Source organism: Aulostomus chinensis, chromosome 13, assembly GCF_037954235.1.
Source record: "Aulostomus chinensis isolate RoL2024-O1b breed Wild chromosome 13, RoL_Achi_v1.0, whole genome shotgun sequence".
Lineage (NCBI taxonomy): Eukaryota > Metazoa > Chordata > Actinopteri > Syngnathiformes > Aulostomidae > Aulostomus > Aulostomus chinensis.
Genome location: NC_141332.1, coordinates 8,928,178 through 8,946,823, shown reverse-complemented (window position 1 = coordinate 8,946,823; position 18,646 = coordinate 8,928,178).

Below are 18,646 nucleotides of genomic sequence, written 5' to 3'. Positions count from 1 at the left end.
AGGGCTTGATCAGCAGATGGGGGGGCAGGGAGGGACAAACGAGAGGGACAGCTGGAATGATGGAGAAGATAAAGCAGCGATTGGGGTGGGGAGAGGGGGAGATGCAGAACAGAAGCGTGGAGACTGGCCAGTGCGTAAAAAGAAAACAGGATGAAAACAGCCAAGCAGTGATGTCGAGAAACAAAGAGGGTAGATGAGGAGATGCTGACGGAGCAGAGGATGATGAAGTATTCATTTCAACAGGCTAACATGTTCAGCGAAGGGTTGCAGGACAGGCCATCACAGAGATGCCCATGAGCAGTCAAATGAACAAAAATGAGGAAAAAGTAGAAGTCAAAAGATCTTTAAAAGGGGACATTTTTGCTCAGAGATAGAAGTAGAAATACATATCACCATTTCTTGAGCGTATATAAGAAGACACATATAGCATGCTGATCTTACAAGAAACATGATCACAGCACATGTTGGCACGCATAGACATATATATATATATATATATACACTAGACACTGCATTGACTGTGGAGGGGTGTGCCGCCATCTTGGTACAGGACTCGCAGAGGCAGTGGTGCATCGAAAGCTACGTAGGAAAGAGGTACTCCTTAATCTCAAAGTGGAATTATTTGCTGAATTTTGTACCAGCTTCCAAACGTATTGATTTGTTAAAAACGTCATGTAGCTATTGTAGAAATGCAAAATGACTGATAACTTGACAGGAAATGACATGGAATCCAAATTTTTACACAGATTTTGGCTTTTAAAGTCTGTGGTCTTAAACATTTGATCAGCCTATTTCAGTTAAATTGTTGTTTTCAATAAATGGCCTGCTCACAACTTTTGGTCTCTTGTTCCCATTTCTTCTTTTTGCGTTTTGAAGCTCTACTTAGAACCTTCTTAAGATCCAACAGTGCGAAATGTAAATTCTTACAATTTTTAGCTGGTCTTAAGCTTTTGATCAGGAGTATGTGTGTGTATGTTTATATACATATATATATATATCCACACACACACACATATATATATATATATATATATATATATATATATATATATATATATATGTATATATATATATCTCAACACTATGGTTAAGGTCAGGTTGGGTTTAGAGACAAAACCAATCAAACAATTAGGTTAGGGGAAAGAGGTTTGGGTTAAAACAACTTCTTTCAAGGTTGTGGGCATGAGAGATGCTCTGAGCATCTCTCATTGCTGTGGGTTACTGGAAAGTCTGATGCTGGGGATGTTGCTAAAGACTGGTATGTGACAGCCTGGAGTGAGAAAGGGCTGGTAGGTTTGTACAGTTAGTTAACAGATTCAAGACATGCCAGAATAAGGTGATGCAGAAATATAACAAATGCTAATGCTTAGAGTGTTGAAGAATTCTTCAAGAAGTGTGAGAATGATTTGAATCACGTGCAATGACCTTTGGGGTCACCAGATTTCAACTCAGTTGAGTTGATTGTTTTGACTTTGTGTCTGATGGAAGTAAAATATCAGGGTTATTTTAAATAGTTATTTTATATTGAATGTTACACAAACCATAATTATAATAATGCAGGAAAAAACTGCTTTGAACACAGTTTACTTGAAGACTTTGATTGAGGGATGCTGAGGCACACTGTATATTACCATTCATCAAGCTAAGCTAATTAGCAGTCAGCTTGTCTCTGTGGGCCTCAGCTCCCTAATGCAGGACAAAGGAAAGAAGACTTCTTGTCTAACTCAAAGGAGGATGGCCATAAGCATCCATCCATCTATCCATTTTCTACCACTTATCCTGTTAAGGGTCGTGGGGGGGCTGGAGCCTATCCCAGCAGCCTTTGGGTGAGAGGCGGGGTTCACCCTGGACAGGTCACCAGTCCATCGCAGGGCCAACACATAGAGACAGACAACCATTCACACTCACAGTCACACCTACAGTCAATTTAGAGTATCAATCAGCCTCGTCCCCTCTTGATGTCTTTGGACTGTGGGAGGAAGCTGGAGTACCAGAGAGAACCCACACAGGAACAGGGAGAACATGGAGACTCACACAGAAAGATCCTGTGCTTGAGCTGGGACTTGAACCCAGAACCTTCTTGTTGAGAGGCAAGAGGATACAGTTTGGATACACTTCATGAATGCGGGTGCATGAACAAATATTCTCCTTTTATTATTACTTTATTATTTATTAAACTGCTTTTGTTTTCCAAGGTGTTATTTAAATATAATCATAATTAGATAATAATGTTTTCAATTTTTGCATGCAAGTTACTTGATTTTCCTGCATTTCCTTTTATTAATTAGCAAAAGCAATGTCAGTGCCAATTCACTGGAGCTGACCTTCCCCCACAAGCTCATTACTCCTTCACAAGTATATATGGTTCACGCCAGTTAACCAACTTTTAATGAAGAGAAGGGCTGTTGAGCAAGACCGACAACTGGTCTGGTGGTAATGTAACACACCACTACCTTTACTGCCTCTAATGACAACCTCCGACTCCATCATCCCTCAAGGAAACTGTTTCAAGAAGGAGGTATAATAATTGTGAAGGGCAGTCTTAGCACACAAAAAAGTGTTGCAAATTGAGATGACCTTCCTTTGGCCAACACGTGGACTTTAAACATTTAAACAACAATGTGTTCCATATCCATAGTCTACACACTTTTGTTTTTGTTTTTGTTGCAAAAAGTGTCAAGAACTACTATCATTTGTGTCACTGTGTACCAAAAAGGCTTAATATCTAACTAATTTTTAATATTCGAGATGATAGTTGTGCATGTAATGCTGTTAGCATTGTGTTAGCATGGTACTATAAGCATCTGGCTCTAACCACCATCAAGCCTACAACTGTACAGATCTATGAGTGAGGCAGCACTCGATGTTTTATTCAACTCTTCACATCAAGTTTAATCAAAAAGCTTTTGAATCAAAGTCGAGCTGCTTTCTTGAACCTCAAAATGAACATTTTCTGGAGCTGACATTCAAATAAGCCCTTTCCTTTTCAGTACACAATAGTGTGGCCTGACATTATGGGTACTTGTCATGAAGTTACAAAACACATTGTGGATATTTTAAGCAACACAACTTTCACAGTGAGGATTTCAATGTGACCTTGCATGCCTCTGTTACCTTCTGATGTCAGCAAATAAAAAAGATACCTGTACTGTGCTGAGTGACAAAAAGTGTAAATCCCTGCTCTTGCTGAGAAGAAAGAAAAAGAGACCATCACTTATTTGCCCTGGAACCAATGGCGGTTTGAATAAAGACTAGGGTAAGATGAGGAGTTCAGGTGTGAGATTACAAAGCATATCAGGGCTGTTATTGGTGTACTGCTCTCAAAAGACCTTACATCGCTTTTATAGACTCTCATCTTTTCACCAAGGGCACTGTCTCTTTCATCGTTGTAAAATATTGATCAACCTTGTCTGGAAATGTTCAAGCGGTCTGTCTGCGAAGCATGTCATATGTAGACCATATTAGAAATTACAGAAATGTTCTTTTAATTATTATTGAATTACTGTTGTGGATGTGCAGTGCACCTCTCAGCATGAAGGTCTTTGGATCAAGTAAACTGTTTGATTGGAGTGTTTCTGTTTTCAGTTTGAATTTATGCCTTTTACTTTGCTCCCCCTTTCCCTTTAAAGTAAGTGTGACTATGCAACTCAAATACCTCAGTCTACCTGAAATAAGTCAGCATGTTGTTGTCTCATCTGATAGACAACAGGTTTGTTACATTGGTTTTTAGTTAAATGCCTGACACAATGTCTGTAGTAAAGGCAAACTTAAGAAGAATGTTTTGTTCTGCATATCAGTACATGCCGCACTCATGCAGCTTTGTCTGTGTCTAAATGCCTTAGACGCTAGAGCCTATAGAAATACACTATCATTGCAGTACTCTGTCTTTTATCCAAGGAAAAAAGCCATGCCTATTATTTTGTATGTACAATACCGTCACTGGTAGCGGTAGGCATGTGTTCACCCACTGTCCTATTTTCCAGTCATGCCTCATCTTGAAAAAAGATGAACAAAGCTGTTTTGTATGTGGCGGCCCCCAAAGCAGGTCTTCTTCTCTGCTTCCCTTGTTCTGTCAGCTTGCTATCACCCATCCACTCACGGTTGAGGAGAGACTAGATGTCGAGATCGAGAAATATCCTGAGCCATATGACTTGCAGTCCCCACAATAGAAAACCAGCCATTCACCCATGTCCCTCTGTCTCATCCTGTTGGTGCTCTGCAGCAGGACACAGCTTATTGGTGCTGGAGGCGTCTCTGAAAAGCTGCAGCGCTGGTGTGATTTAAGCTCCTGACACACTGAGCTGGACAACGTGGAAGTGTTTCAGGATAGAAATAATGTTTCATGAAAGGAAAAGTTGGCAGCACGGTGGTGCAGTTGTTAGCGCTGTTGCCTCACAGCAAGAAGGTTCTGGGTTCGACCCCCGGCTCGATCACAGGATCTTTCTGTGTGGAGTCTCCATGTTCTCCCTGTTCCTGTGTGGGTTCTCTCTGGTACTCTGGCTTCCTCCCACAGTCCAAAGACATGCAAGAGGAGACGAGGCTGATTGATACTCTAAATTGACTGTAGGTGTGACTGTGAGTGTGAATGGTTGTCTGTCTCTATGTGTTGGCCCTGTGATGGACAGGTGACCCGTCCAGGGTGAACCCTGCTTCTCACCTGAAAGCTGCTGGGATAGACTCCAGCCCCCCTGTGACCCTTAACAGGATAAGCGGTCGACAATGGATGGATGGAAAGGAAAAGTTCATTATTCATTATATTTTTTTTATGATGTTGGTAAGAAATAATCTTATCTTCACTCCTTGATTACATCCATCCATCGTCTTCCGCTTATTCCTTACTAGTAAGGGTCGCGGGGGGGGGGGGGGCAGGAGCCCATCCCAGCGTCAACGGGTGAGAGGCAGGGTTCACCCTGGACAGGTCACCAGTCCACCGCAGGGCCAACATAGAGAGATGAACAACCATTCACACTCACATTCATACCTACGGTCAATTTAGAGTATCAATCAGCCTCGTCCCCTCTTGATGTCTTTGGACTGTGGGAGGAAGCTGGAGTACCAGAGAGAACCCACACAGGAACAGGGAGAACATGCAAACTCCACACAGAAAGATCCCGCGCCCGAGCCGGGACTCAAACCCGGAACCTTCTTGCTGTGAGGCCACAGTGCTGACCACTGCACCACCGTGCAGCCCTCCTTGATTACAGAAATATTTAAATATTTGGTACAAGAAATGTTTGAAAATAGTAGAAATTCTGTATAATCAGACTTAATGTATCTTTGACATTTAAATCCATCCATCCATTTTTTTTATACCGCTTATCTGTTGAAGGTTACGGGGGGGCTGGAGCCTATCCCAGCTGACACTGGGTGAGAGGTGGGGTTCACCCTGGATGGGTCACCAGTCTGTTGCAGGGCCATCAGGAGAATTAAGGGCTCAGTGTTTTGCTCAAGGATACTTTGACACGGTCACTGGGGAACTGAGGATCGAACCAGCGACCCTTCAGTTGCTCAATGGCCACTCTGCCTCTGAGTGATGCCATCCCATACATTTAATTCTTTGACATTTAAAAAGAAAGAAGTTTTCCTCAGATTTACTTTGGATATGACTAGGTCGAGTGAATAAAAAAATGGAATGGAATGTTCAAGAACACTTTGACTGGTTGGCTGGTTTCCTTGGCCAGTATTTCGCCCAAAATCCATTACCCCTTTGGCGGATGCAAGTAGAACAAGGACAGGAGGAAGGCTTGAGTGAGTCAGACACCCAGGGATTTAGCTATAAAGCATGCTGTGTTGTTTCTGGCAAGACATAATCTGACAGAGAACTGAACACATTTCATTTAATGGACACTTATCCAGAGAGTCAACATGAATCCAAACATTTTTAGCATGGCTGTACCTGTGGGAAGTCAAGTATTGCTTTTCAGTGAATAATGCAAAATCCAACTGTATTTTATCCACACGTTGACCCCCAGCTATTAGAAGATCCTTTTAGGTATGTGTTTTTTTCTCTCCTGACTGGAATTACTTCAACCAGAATTCAAACGTTAACCTCAAACTTTTTTTTTTTTTAAATAGAACAATATCAAAATGGAGAAGAAACATCAATGTGCGCATGTGATGTAACCTACAAAGAACATCTGTTGGTTGTTAAAAGATTCAGTATTTTCTGGCTCCTTTTTCTCCTCACTACACAATAAGAATCCCAGTTTGAGAGAGCACAGTTTTTTTCACAGAGATTAAAGAATAATTTTCATGTATGAGGCAATACATTTTATTGCTAAATTCGCTAACAATACATAAATTATCTGTGTTATTCTCATCCAGACCAGATGGTAAACTGTTTCTAGGTTGACTTCAGATATATATCTGGGTTTAGACCATATGATTCATTTTCTAGGTTGAGGAGTTCAGGGAGTAGTGTTTCTACACATACAGATTTGCTTTCAGAAGCAGAGAGTACATGTTCCACTCTGTGAGAGGGCAAAAATCATTGGCATGCACAGAGTGGCAAATATGTGTGCTGAGATTTTGTTTTCTGCCTGCATTTCACCCTTAACCTTGACCTTAACTAGTCATATTTATTTCAACAAATTCACAAGTTTTGAAGCTTTGACCTTTGTAAATATTCATAAAAGAAAAAGAGAGTTGTGGGGGAGTTTGGGTAGAAGTTAGTTGGGAACAGCGTGCCAAAAGGTGAGCTTTGTTGAGCCACTAGTTAAACTCTCTGCCTTGGCTAAAGAGTGTGGCTCTGTGTGAACACTGTTTGTCTTCAGTTTTCTGTGCTGCCGTTTTATCTCTGCATGTTGGATGGGAGAGGTCACAGCTGGAGGCTAAGCTCTGCTATTCCATGTGAAGAGGCTGCTTGTTGTGGACCCCAGCTTGCTGCTCTAATGAACCCTTTCACCTGCAACAGCCTTCGCTCTGTTGTCAAGAGCTCAGGGCCAAAGTTAGCTCAGAACAGCATGATGCAGTATGAAACTGCATTATGAGAGTAATCAGACACAGAGGTGGTGGTGGGTGCAACATTGTTTTTCTTTCTTGTCTTGAATTGCATGTTATGACCACCCCCAAAAAATAAACACACAGAGTATGTTGTTTTACACAAACTCTCCTCACCAGACACACAGAATTTCTCACTCATCTCCTGAAATGTTCAAGGTTTTGACAATAAAGTCTGTCCATGCTCAGGTGCACAGAAAGCAGACACACAATTTTAGGTTTAGCCAGCAAAGGACCATTCATCCATCCATTTTCTTCCGCTTATCCTGTTAAGGGTTGTGGAGGGCTGGAGCCTATCCAGCAGCTTTTGGTCGAGTGGTGGGGTTCACCCTGGACAGGTCACCAGTCCATCGCAGGAACAACACATAGACAAACCATTCACACTCACAGTCACACCTACAGTCAATTTAGAGTATCAATCAGCCTCATCCTCTCTTGATGTCTTTGGACTGTGGGAGGAAGCTGGAGTACCAGAGAGAACCCACACAGGAACAGGAGAACATGCAGACTCCACACAGAAAGATCCTGTGCCTGAACCAGGACTCAAATCTGGAACCTTCTTGCTGTGAGGAGACAGTGCTAACCACTGCACCACCATACCGCCCCCAACAAAGAACCATTCAGTTTTATCTGGTCTTTTTATAGTTATTTCTGTGTGTTCCATCAGCTTGAAGCCCTAACATGCACAAGTCTCTTAACATATCAACTCAAACAAGAAATGGGCACAAAATCTTACCACTAAGATTTCTATGGCACTGAATCTGCCCTTGCCCTTCAAACCCATCAACAAATTTGTTGTAATACAAGATGTCATGTTTCAGGGACAAGCATCCATTCATTAGAAATCTTGTTTTTATCGATGTGATCATACAATGCAAAAAGTGTTTAAGCTTGATCATGAATTCACTGACTCACAGCATCTCTGTTCATCCAACTGTCAGCAGCCAAACCAAACTGGGAACAAGAGCAGCTTTATTTTCTAAAACATCACCTAATGCTTCTAAACTCATGATTATGAGGCTCCTTGCCCCCCCCCCCCCCCCCGCCCCCCAACAGATAAGAAAAATGGATGGATGATTAAAATATCACCACGGTCAGGAACCAATTTTGATTGGTTTAGAAACATGACTGTAAATATCCTAGAGACGAACTTTAAACAACACCAGAAGAGCTTTTCCAATGTCTTGCTCCTCCTGCCTCACAAATGATACTGCATTACTTCTGGAAGATGTAACGAAGAGTGGTGAATGAGAAAAGGCCTCAGGGTTCTCTGACTGAGTGCTCTCCAGGTCCCCGACAGAGTCTGTTAGTTCACTCTTCGTCTGTGAGAACAGGTGTGGGAGGAGGGTAAACAAACTGTAATATTCAAATCAGGTGGTTTTTTTTAAATTTTTTTGTTGATGAAGTAACACAAGCAACTCCTCATCGATAACATCACTTCTGTCACTCTGTTTCTATTTCACGTACATCCAACTTCATTTTTTTAAAACAGACCTGCCCGTAACGGTTTTATAAATATTCAACCAAAATATAAACATAGCCGACCAGAAACCATCACGAGCACACAGCTAACGCTCATCATCATATGTTTCTGGTAATTAGCATGATTATAACTGTCAGTCATGTATAATTATCTGTTCAACAGATTGAAGGCAGCGTTTTCCCCAGCACCATTACCACTGAGGTGCCCTTGAGAAAGGCCCTTAACCCTTGCTGTTCCAGGAGAGCTACTCAGTGGCCAGCAGATCAGACTGTGGTTATACTGAGGGGATTCCACGTGTGACTGTGACTACAAATGACTCCAATTCATACCTCAAACCTAATTCAAGAGTATCATTGACCCTGAGAGCCGAGGTTAAATACATAGTGTTCACTTGTTACAACAATCATCTGAGGCAGGTTTTGACAAAGGATGCCGTGCATTATCACATTACAAGGATAAACTGTTGAAGAGGCTGGCCACTATGAGTGTTTCACTGACACAGTACACTAGGGCGGTATGGGAATTTATTGTTGACCTCAGATTATTTGGGGAGTACTTAGTAACAAGTTGTGATTTAACGATATCAAAATAATTTTGTGTTCCTTATATGGTACGTTCAAGTTAAAGGATGTGTCGATAAAAACAAACTTGCACAGAATCCCAAAACATCACCTTCAAAGGACGATTCGAGTTGTTGCATGTTTTATCCCATGACCGTTGGTTAACATTTCTGCATTTCCTCTACGAAACTTTTTTAACTGAACATTAATTTCTGCACACAATTAAAAATGATCAGCATGACAATATCAGCTTATAATATTCTTATCTTAAATGAGGACAAAAATATACATTTTCCATAATACGAATGACTGAATTAGGCAGCGAGCAAGCCAATAACTTTCGACTCAGCATGACACCTTGCCTGGAAAGAGTGATTTGAATCACTCACTGAATCACTCTGAGTGTGTGTATACCTCCCTGAGCTAATGGCTGATGCTGTAGGAAGTTAGTGGTGTACCTAACGGCAGGAGATCATCGAGGTAATTTTTGGTGGCAGTGCACTGTAGTGAAGTTATGAAATAGGCTAGCAGTATTTCTTTTTGGTATGGCACTTTGTAGACGGTCCCTGCACTCCGGTCTCACAACTGGCTGCACTTAGAAACAAATTTGAGTCATAGAGCCCAGAGGAAAAAAATAATTTGGATAAAAATTAGGTTGCAGCTTGTTGTCTATATGGACAAATATGTAGGTATGTACATATGTGTTTTTTTTTCTTAACAGCATTTGACTTATGTGCTATTGATTCTGGAAGTTCCAACCTTTCCAACTTTAATTTCCTCATTCAATAAAGAGTTTCATTTTATAGTGTGATAAATGTTATACTGTTATAACAATAAACTATTCACACTATACCGTGACACTGATGAAACTACATACAGCACGCTTCCAGCCCGTTAAGGTTTTAGGAGTCTTCTTGCTGATTTTGATACCACGTGACAATGCATTGCAACCAATGTTTTCCAGGGGTAAAATACACCCAAAGCTGGATTGTGGAAATAGTCAACAAAAATGTCTATTATAAGATTCAAAAGCATTGTATTGGAGACATTAACATACAATATGCAAATTATTAGTTGGAGGGAATATAGTTCACGTGCGAGATGAATTTTCTTTCCTCCATGGCCCCTTGAAGCCATGTTTACCTTTGTCTGGAAATGAATGTTGAACCATACAAGATTTCTCCATCAGCCTGTGACATGTGACAGATCAATGAGAGTCAATAAGTGTCAATGAGGGGCCAAATCTCAATTGAGCCACTCAACTACCCTGGTTGTCTCTCACATATCGATATGCATTTGTTGCTCGACATCAGCTTTAATGAAGTTTGTCTCTTTCTCTCCTCGCACCTTTTTATCTTGTATTGACATTTCTTTCCACCCTTGTGATAACAGCTTATAAATCACCTTTATGGAGGCAGCAAATAAAGTGGTAACTACAATTGTTGAAAGGCCATCAGAGGCAACAGAGCTGTTAAAAAAATAAGAAATATGTAATAGCGATCTCTTTATTCATGCTCCAGCCCCCCCCCCCCACGACCCTTAACAGATAAGTGGATGGATGGATGCATAGATGGATGGATGGATGGATGGATGGATGGATGGAGTCTCTTTATTCCTGATAGAGAGACACCACTTTGCTGACAACTGTTGAGGCGAAATTGAGGCAAAATCAAATTGTTTTTGAAGCCTCTCTTTCCCATCTTTTATGGGGGAGGTGCTTTTTACTTGGCACATTGTGAGTACATGCAGTCTAGCTGTTTTTTGATGGTTGGCAAGCGGGAGCCCTGTTGGAACTGCAGGTGTAGCATAATATAGAACATCTGCATCTGTGTTTTAGCAAAAAAATAAATAAATAAAAAAAATAAAATAACCATTAAAACTGAAAAGCCAAAGCAAAATGGAACGGCATCTGTCCTTTGTGTTTAATGTGGGCCGACCCGTCCATTGTGATGCAGATAAGCGTCACCTCAGCAGCACCTCAGGTGATTAACCACACAATTTTCGTGAAGGATTATATAAACAAACAGGTGTCCTCCACTCCCTCTGCAGCTCATTATAACGCTGCTCATTTTGTTTTGGTTTATTTTACTGCATCTTTATCAACTGTATGGTGACTATTTTGAAGGCACAGCATGCCTGCTTTGTGTCTGTGTGTGTGTGTTTGTGTGTGTGTGTGTGTGTGTGTGTGTGTGTGTATTTATGAGAGCACACATAGGTTCTGCTCAGAGTCCCAGGTTTGCCAGGGCTCTTTCCTACATTTTCGAATGGGGTGGAGAGAGAACAGTACTGTCTCCTCTCTGTAAATTATGACTCTGGAAGACAGACCACATTAGCTAATGGCAGGTGAGATACTGAAATACTTCATGAGAAGGACAAAGGCAGGACACTCCAGCATGCTAATGTCAGCTTTTAACACATACCTGAACAAAAGATAGCTGTCAGGAGAAATGATACAGAAGAACAAAATGCCTTAATGCATCTCATAGTGAGCTCAGTATTGTTAAAGGAAGCAAGGTAGGGTGTTATTGGAGCTGTGGCGGATATATTTCTGCGTGTGTGTGTGTGTGTGTGTGTGTGTGTGTGTGTGTGTGTGTGTCTGTGTGTTTGTGTGTGAGCACATGCTCGCCTCAGAGGTTTTATACAAGTTGTAGAGTGGGTGGCTTTGCAGCAAAACCTCTGCATCAGCATATTCTCTCTAGCGACCAATTAGCTTAGACATTCAAATTTTTTTTCAAAATAACTTTTTCTCCATTTGCATCTTTTTCATTTGCTTATCTTTCATTCAACCGGCAGCACTTTCTGTGCCTCCTAGGCTTTCTTCAGCTTCAGTGATGTCACACCTGCAAGATAATTGGATAAACTCAATTCAAAGCAAGAGCTCATGGAAGACAGTGAAGCACCACTAAACTACCGCAGAAATGGGGCATTGCTGGGAAATATTCAGGATGGAAATATGAGTGCTCGTCTCCTCCTGTGATTTGAGGAAATCAAACGGCATCAACACAATGTAATCACAGCAATTTATCTTGACATTAATGTTTTAGCCTATAAAAGCTCTTCTCACATAAGCACAATCCTTTCACATTGGACAAACTCACTTCCAGTGAAATCACTCTGCTGTAGTCTCAGGGATTTGCTGGCTCTAGCTCTGATCGACAGTCATGAAAGCATGAACCGTGCCCTTGCTCAGTGTTGTCCCTTTCATGATGTGATGCTATAACAGGATCCTCCTGCACTCAAACATTGTAAACACACCTGTAACAGCCACATGTGTGGCCACAACACACACATCTTATGTTAAAAACACACACTAATTAGCGTTAGCCACTGGGCAGCCCTGTGAAAAGTCAACTAAATTTTAAAAACTAAGAAGAATTTTTTTTTTCATATTTGTATGGTTAATTGGAAGTGTACTAGTATCTGGTCAGACGGGAAAAACTAGTTGTTGTCATTGTAACGATGAGTACTACACAGCAAACGAGTCCCATGTGATAGTCAGCAGCTCAAAATGGTAGAATCTGGCTCAAAAAGTCCCAAGAACAATGCTTGACAGTTCCAGATCTTATAAAAGGACTGCAATTTATTTCTGTGTCACCTGGCCAAGTGGTCTTGTTCCCTGATTGTCCCTCCTCCCCACTCCACTGCTGGCATTTCCTCACATTGCACAGGACCTGTCATACACTAGGGGCTGACATTTGGTCGGAATTCTGTGGGTCAGGGTCAGAATTTTATATTTCAGTGAGTCAGGAGCAGGGTGGGAGTGAAATTTCTGTGTCAGCCTAAACTTTTCACCTCAAACTGCAGATTCTATATGGTTTCATATATATTAACAGAGCATGTGATGAGAGGTATAAGACAAGAAAACTCGAACAATACACACTGATCATACAATCAGGCTTTAGGTGACAAACATGCTAGACACAGGAGAGACCACCTAGTATGAGTTGGCCCTTAGAAGGCTCGTTTGACTGGGATGAGATTATATTCAAGGTTAGGGTCCTTTAAAATTAGTTTGTGGGTTAATGAGAATGATGACATTCATATTTCTGACATTAATTCATCCTGGAACACATTAACAAGTGCATAGCCCAAAAATCGAACCAATAAAAAGAAAAACAGGATTGTCACCCCGGTTTGCATACTTTCATTATTTATTTAACTACATGTATGTTAATAGTTTTGCTGCCTCTGTAAATACATCCATCGTGGGGGGGCTGGAGCCTATCCCAGCAGCCTTCAGGTGAGAGGCGGGGTTCACCCTGGACAGGTCACCAGTCCATCACAGGGCCAACACATAGAGACAGACAACCATTCACACTCACAGCCACACCTACAGTCAATAGAGTATCAATCAGCCTCGTCCCCTCTTGATGTCTTTGGACTGTGGGAGGAAGCTGGAGTACCAGAGAGAACCCACACAGGGAGAACATGGAGACTCACACAGAAAGATCCTGTGATGGAGCCGGGGCCCCGAACCCAGAACCTCTTTGCTGTAAGGCGACAGTGCTGACCACTGCACCACCGTGCAACCCCTCTGTAAATATAGACACAAATAAAAATAATGATTCTGTGCACATCACCATTAAAAGCACATCCTCTGACTAAATTTCTGATTGAGGTGATTGCGGCTTTGGCACTGATCAACTCTTTCACCTGCAGATACTAACACAGCCCATTTTACTGGTCTGCACCGAGCAGCCCATAAAGTGGTCTAATGGCGGTGGGAAATTAGACAATCATCTACAGTATTTTTGGCAAGATTCTGTAAGTTAAAAAACCCTACATAATCCAATTTTGATGTGAAAGGGGCAAAAAGCTTTAATGATATTTTTCAATCAGCAGCAAAGACATTCAATAGTTGACGCATACAGTATTTGTATCACACACTGTACATGTATATAAAAATGCACACAGGCATACATGCATTTTGTGTATGTATGGGTGGGTGGGAGTAAGGGAGAAATTCTTCAACCCCCCCCCCCCCCAAGCATCAGGACTCCATGGATCAATTCCCTCTGAATCTGGATGAATTATTAATGCCCACATTCTGTTTTTTACTGATGGGCAAATGATTGGAGATGGATTTCTTTGAGCTCGCAATGAATTCATCGGTTATTTCGGGTGTCAATATTATTTCCAGATATTGCCTTAGTAGGAGAGACGCTGATCAGAATTCCCATCTCCATGATTTTGTTGCTGTGACCTTGGGCAAGATAGTTAACCAGGCTTGTGTCAATACATATAAATTGATGTCATTCACTCGTGTACAACTAGGCAGTCACGTTGACACGACATACAGAATTGCAATGTATAATATCAGTGGCATACAAGTCTGAACATCTGCATATTTTGTTTATATTCTAATGCATGCAACTTCCACATGATAGTAACAGAGTGAATCCTTTAAATGGCTAAAAACTAGAACTAAATGAGGGTTATACTGCTTCCACTTTAGATTTCATTATGCCTTAATTAAACTTTAAATTTAATTCTGCATCTTTAGAGGCTGAATGAAAGAGGATTATAATGCAGCAGAAAAGTGACTTAAGAGGCAAATGATATTGTTAGCTTAATGTCACGGTTGGTGCCAATGGTATTCTGAGCTGCTGATTGACAGCTTTGTTTGTGCGAGAGCTCAGCTGGGGCACTTAGTGTTGCCAGCAGAGATCAATAGGCTACAGACTCAGGTAAAGCACCGCGGCTTCTCCCCTTGGGCATTTCCTGAAATGATGATAAATGCAGAGCGTCGGTTGGTTTGAAATGTGATATTTTTCATTTGTCAGATTATATCCTGTCACATCAGTGATTATACAGGAGTAGAAATGAGGAACGGAGGATACTGTGAGACATTATTCCATTATCTCATGGAATAATGTTTTGCACAGCCTCAGTGGACCGTGATAACAGCAAGGCAATATCAACACCAGGATATTAGAAATCCATGTTAAAGTTTTTGCACTTCAATTCTACTGGGGGAATATCAAGGTAAGCCAGCAATACTGAATTGGCGACAGCAGTAAATTCAAGATTGTCCCACAAGGTTTTGAGGTTTTTTTTTGTGCTGACTTAATAAGATGCTGTTGCAGGATGAGCATCGCATGTGAAAATGAGCAAAGAAACCAAGGGGAATCTTGCAACACAACCGCCGACCTGCCCGTCACAGCAGTAAGCCAACCACACCAGTTCCCAGGGGGCCTATCAGCATCTGCAGCCGGCAACAAATAGCTTTACTGCCCAGTCCCATATAGCGACCACAGAGGGAGAGGGGCTTGGGGAATGACCTGTAAACCAAACACACCACCACATTCAATCTGTTGCCTTATTAATCCAATCAACAGCTCATTCAGCGCTCCTCAGAGACAGCCATCATGGTACAGCCGACAAACCAAAACGGACAATGACAGTCTGGTCTATTGAAAACAGTTTTTAAGATGACTTTTTCTTAATTAAAGTGTAAAGTACTGGTGTCAGGAATTTAATGACTAAATTTAACTGCTGTTAAAACATGCTTGTGGAATTAAATACTGATACTGGTTCTGGTTTCTTTCACCTCACCAATGTCAATAAAATGCAGCAACAGAGAGACCTGGAACAACTTCTGTCATTGTACTTTTGAAAATGAGCACACACAACAGACTTAACAGTCTTCAACACTCAATAATGCTTTGTACTGATTATAAAAAAATGTACTGCTTACTGCTTAAGCAATTTCAGTACTGTTTATTGACTCAAGTAATCAATTTTAACAAAAAAAAAGAAGCATTTTAATATTGCACATTTCTGCTCAATACTGGCCCCCTTAAATTTTGTCTTTATAACTTGCGTATATCTTTAAAACATTGAAATAAATCATATTTTTAATCACATACCTAATTCTAATAAGATGTACATATGAAATTCATGTAAAAAAAAAAAAAGCAACTAATTTTGAAAGACAATATAACCTTGACTTCAACAGAGACAGCCCTACTTAATACTTATTTTGCTCAATCCTGGCCATGACGACTGGCTTTCGAAATGTCTTGTTGTCATCTATGTCTGCACCTACCTGATAGTTTCGCCCACTCTCCCTTTTGCAATTTGTTCACGAGTGGTTACAGAAATGCAGCTCTTCAGTGATTTCCGATGAGCTTGAGATCAGGACTCATTGCAGGCCAGAGTACAATCCATGCTTGTCCCTTCAAACCATTCTTGTGTGTTTTTGGGTGTGTGCTTCACTGTGCTAGAGAACCTCTGAACTTAACCCCAAACCTAGTTTTCTTATACTGTGTTGCACATTTTGCTCTAAAATCCCTTGGTAATCCTCTGATTTCATGGTTCTTTCAATACGGTCAAGGCCTCTGCAGTACTTGGGGCTGCAGCAGCTCCACATCATTACGGATCCTCCACATTCCAAGATGCTTACATTACAAGCTGAAACTCAGTTGCTTTCGCTTTCAAAATAATGCTTCAGGTGCATCAATCCCTCCATCCATCCATTTTCTACCGCTTATCCTGTTAAAGGTCACGGGGGGGCTGGAGCCTATCCCAGCAGCCTTCGGGCGAGAGGCAGGACGGGTCACCAGTCCATCACAGGGATAACACATACAGTATAGACGGACAACCATTCAATTCAATTCAACCTTTTAATTTAGAGTAGCCAATTAACCTAGTCTCCTCTTGCATGTCTTTGGGCTGTGGGAGGAAACCGGACAACTTGGCTTTCTTAAAAAAAGAAATGATTATTTAACAGCATCAAAAAAGTAATGAAAAGCAATGCCATTCTTGCAGATGTAAATCCTGCTGTTGCCATCCAGTGCACTGAGAGACATTCCGACCTTTAATGAACAAACAGCGTGGTAGATATGTAGGAATTAATAAACAAACAAGAGATTATGAACAAACAGCGTGGTAGATATGTAGGAATTAATAAACAAACAGGAGATTATGTAAACTATTTGCTTCATGTGAAGTGTATTTGTAAATCACGTTTTGTTGTTTGTTAGGTTTTGTCGGGAAATATTGACACTTTTATGAAACTGTCATTATTGCATGATTTTATGTCAACAGACCAGGGCCTTTTCACCAGATTTATTCATTCAGGACATATTCTACATGAAGAACTTGTCAATAAAAAGGTGATGAGAACTGCATATGAAAAGTTGGTTTTTGCAATATAACAGGATGGTAAATGGACTTTTATGTAGCGCCTTCCTACCTCAGCGGCACTCAAAGCGCTTTACCATGTCATCTCATTCACCCATTCACACACACACACACACACACACACACACACACACACACACACTGACGGTGGAGGCTGCCATGCAATGTGCCAACCTACTCATCAGGAGCAATTATGGGCTCAGTAACTTGCTCAAGGACACATCAACATGGTCACCGGAGGAGGGGAAGGCAGCAACATTTACAGTAGGAAGCTATGACATGAGCTGGGAAAAACAGACAAGCAGATGGTTCTGATGCTCTGACTCAGTCTTTAGCGACTGTGTCCACTGATGTTCTCTGCTTTCCCAGTGGGTGTGGAGTGAAGTTAGGGAACATACTGGGTGCTAAAGAGTCTTATTTTGTTTGACAGGAGAAAATGGACATAGGCTGCGTGTGTTCATCCTCATCTGCCCATGGCCCTCCTCTTCTTCTGGCTAGTGCTTAGTGTTGTTTGGCATGTGTTGTGAGATTGATCAGGATCAGATCCAATCAGAGGAACTAGTTTATTTTTAATGAAGGATCTTGGAAGGATACTGCTGATTTTATTGCCTTACCCCTCAGACATAACTGTGCATACCCTTATTTGGGAATCATGGATGTAGTAGATATGGGCTGTAGGACAAATTAAAATCTGCACTCCTTTCATATTTAGTGTGAATGTCTAACACAGATTTATAATAGATATAAGAAAAAATAACGTAATTAATCAATAACAGTAAAATTTATCATTACACAGTGGACACAGATTGGGTTCTGCGAGGGTCGCCAGATGATCGGAGATGTTGTGTGCCACAATTCCGTATTTGTCTAACAAATGGGTCCTGCATGATCAAATGTATCTGTCAAGTGGAAGAAAGATGTAAAGCCAAAACATACACCCTCATTATGCCAGATTTGGACTGCACCATCAAGAGCAGATGGAACAAAGAAATGTTTGGCTGACTAACGATGGGATAGGGTAGCCTTTCATTTATTCGAAGTGTAAGTCTGCACTGAAAGTGCCCAGTAATGAGAGGGGTCTAGATGTAAGCGTCCGTAGAGGCTCTGGCTATCTTTGGTGAAAAAGCCTCCTGCGTGGACGAGTGACATATTTACACTCACAGAGTTCATGTATGCCTCGTTTAGGCTTTATTATATTGATGCAAGCATCTAAAGACATTCACAGATAGAATGTGCTGTCAGACACGTCTGGATTAGGTGTTTGAGCCGATCAGTGCGGGGACAATGAAATTAAAGAATTAAATGACAACAAATTAAGCGCTAGTTTGTTGTTGGGAGACACTGAGTCTGTTTGTTTGCAAATTTCACACCAACTGTGTTTTCTTTGGTTCTGAGTAGTTACTTTGGTATTTTCCACAAACATGAGTTTTGTGTCAACGGAACAGGAATGTAAAACAGT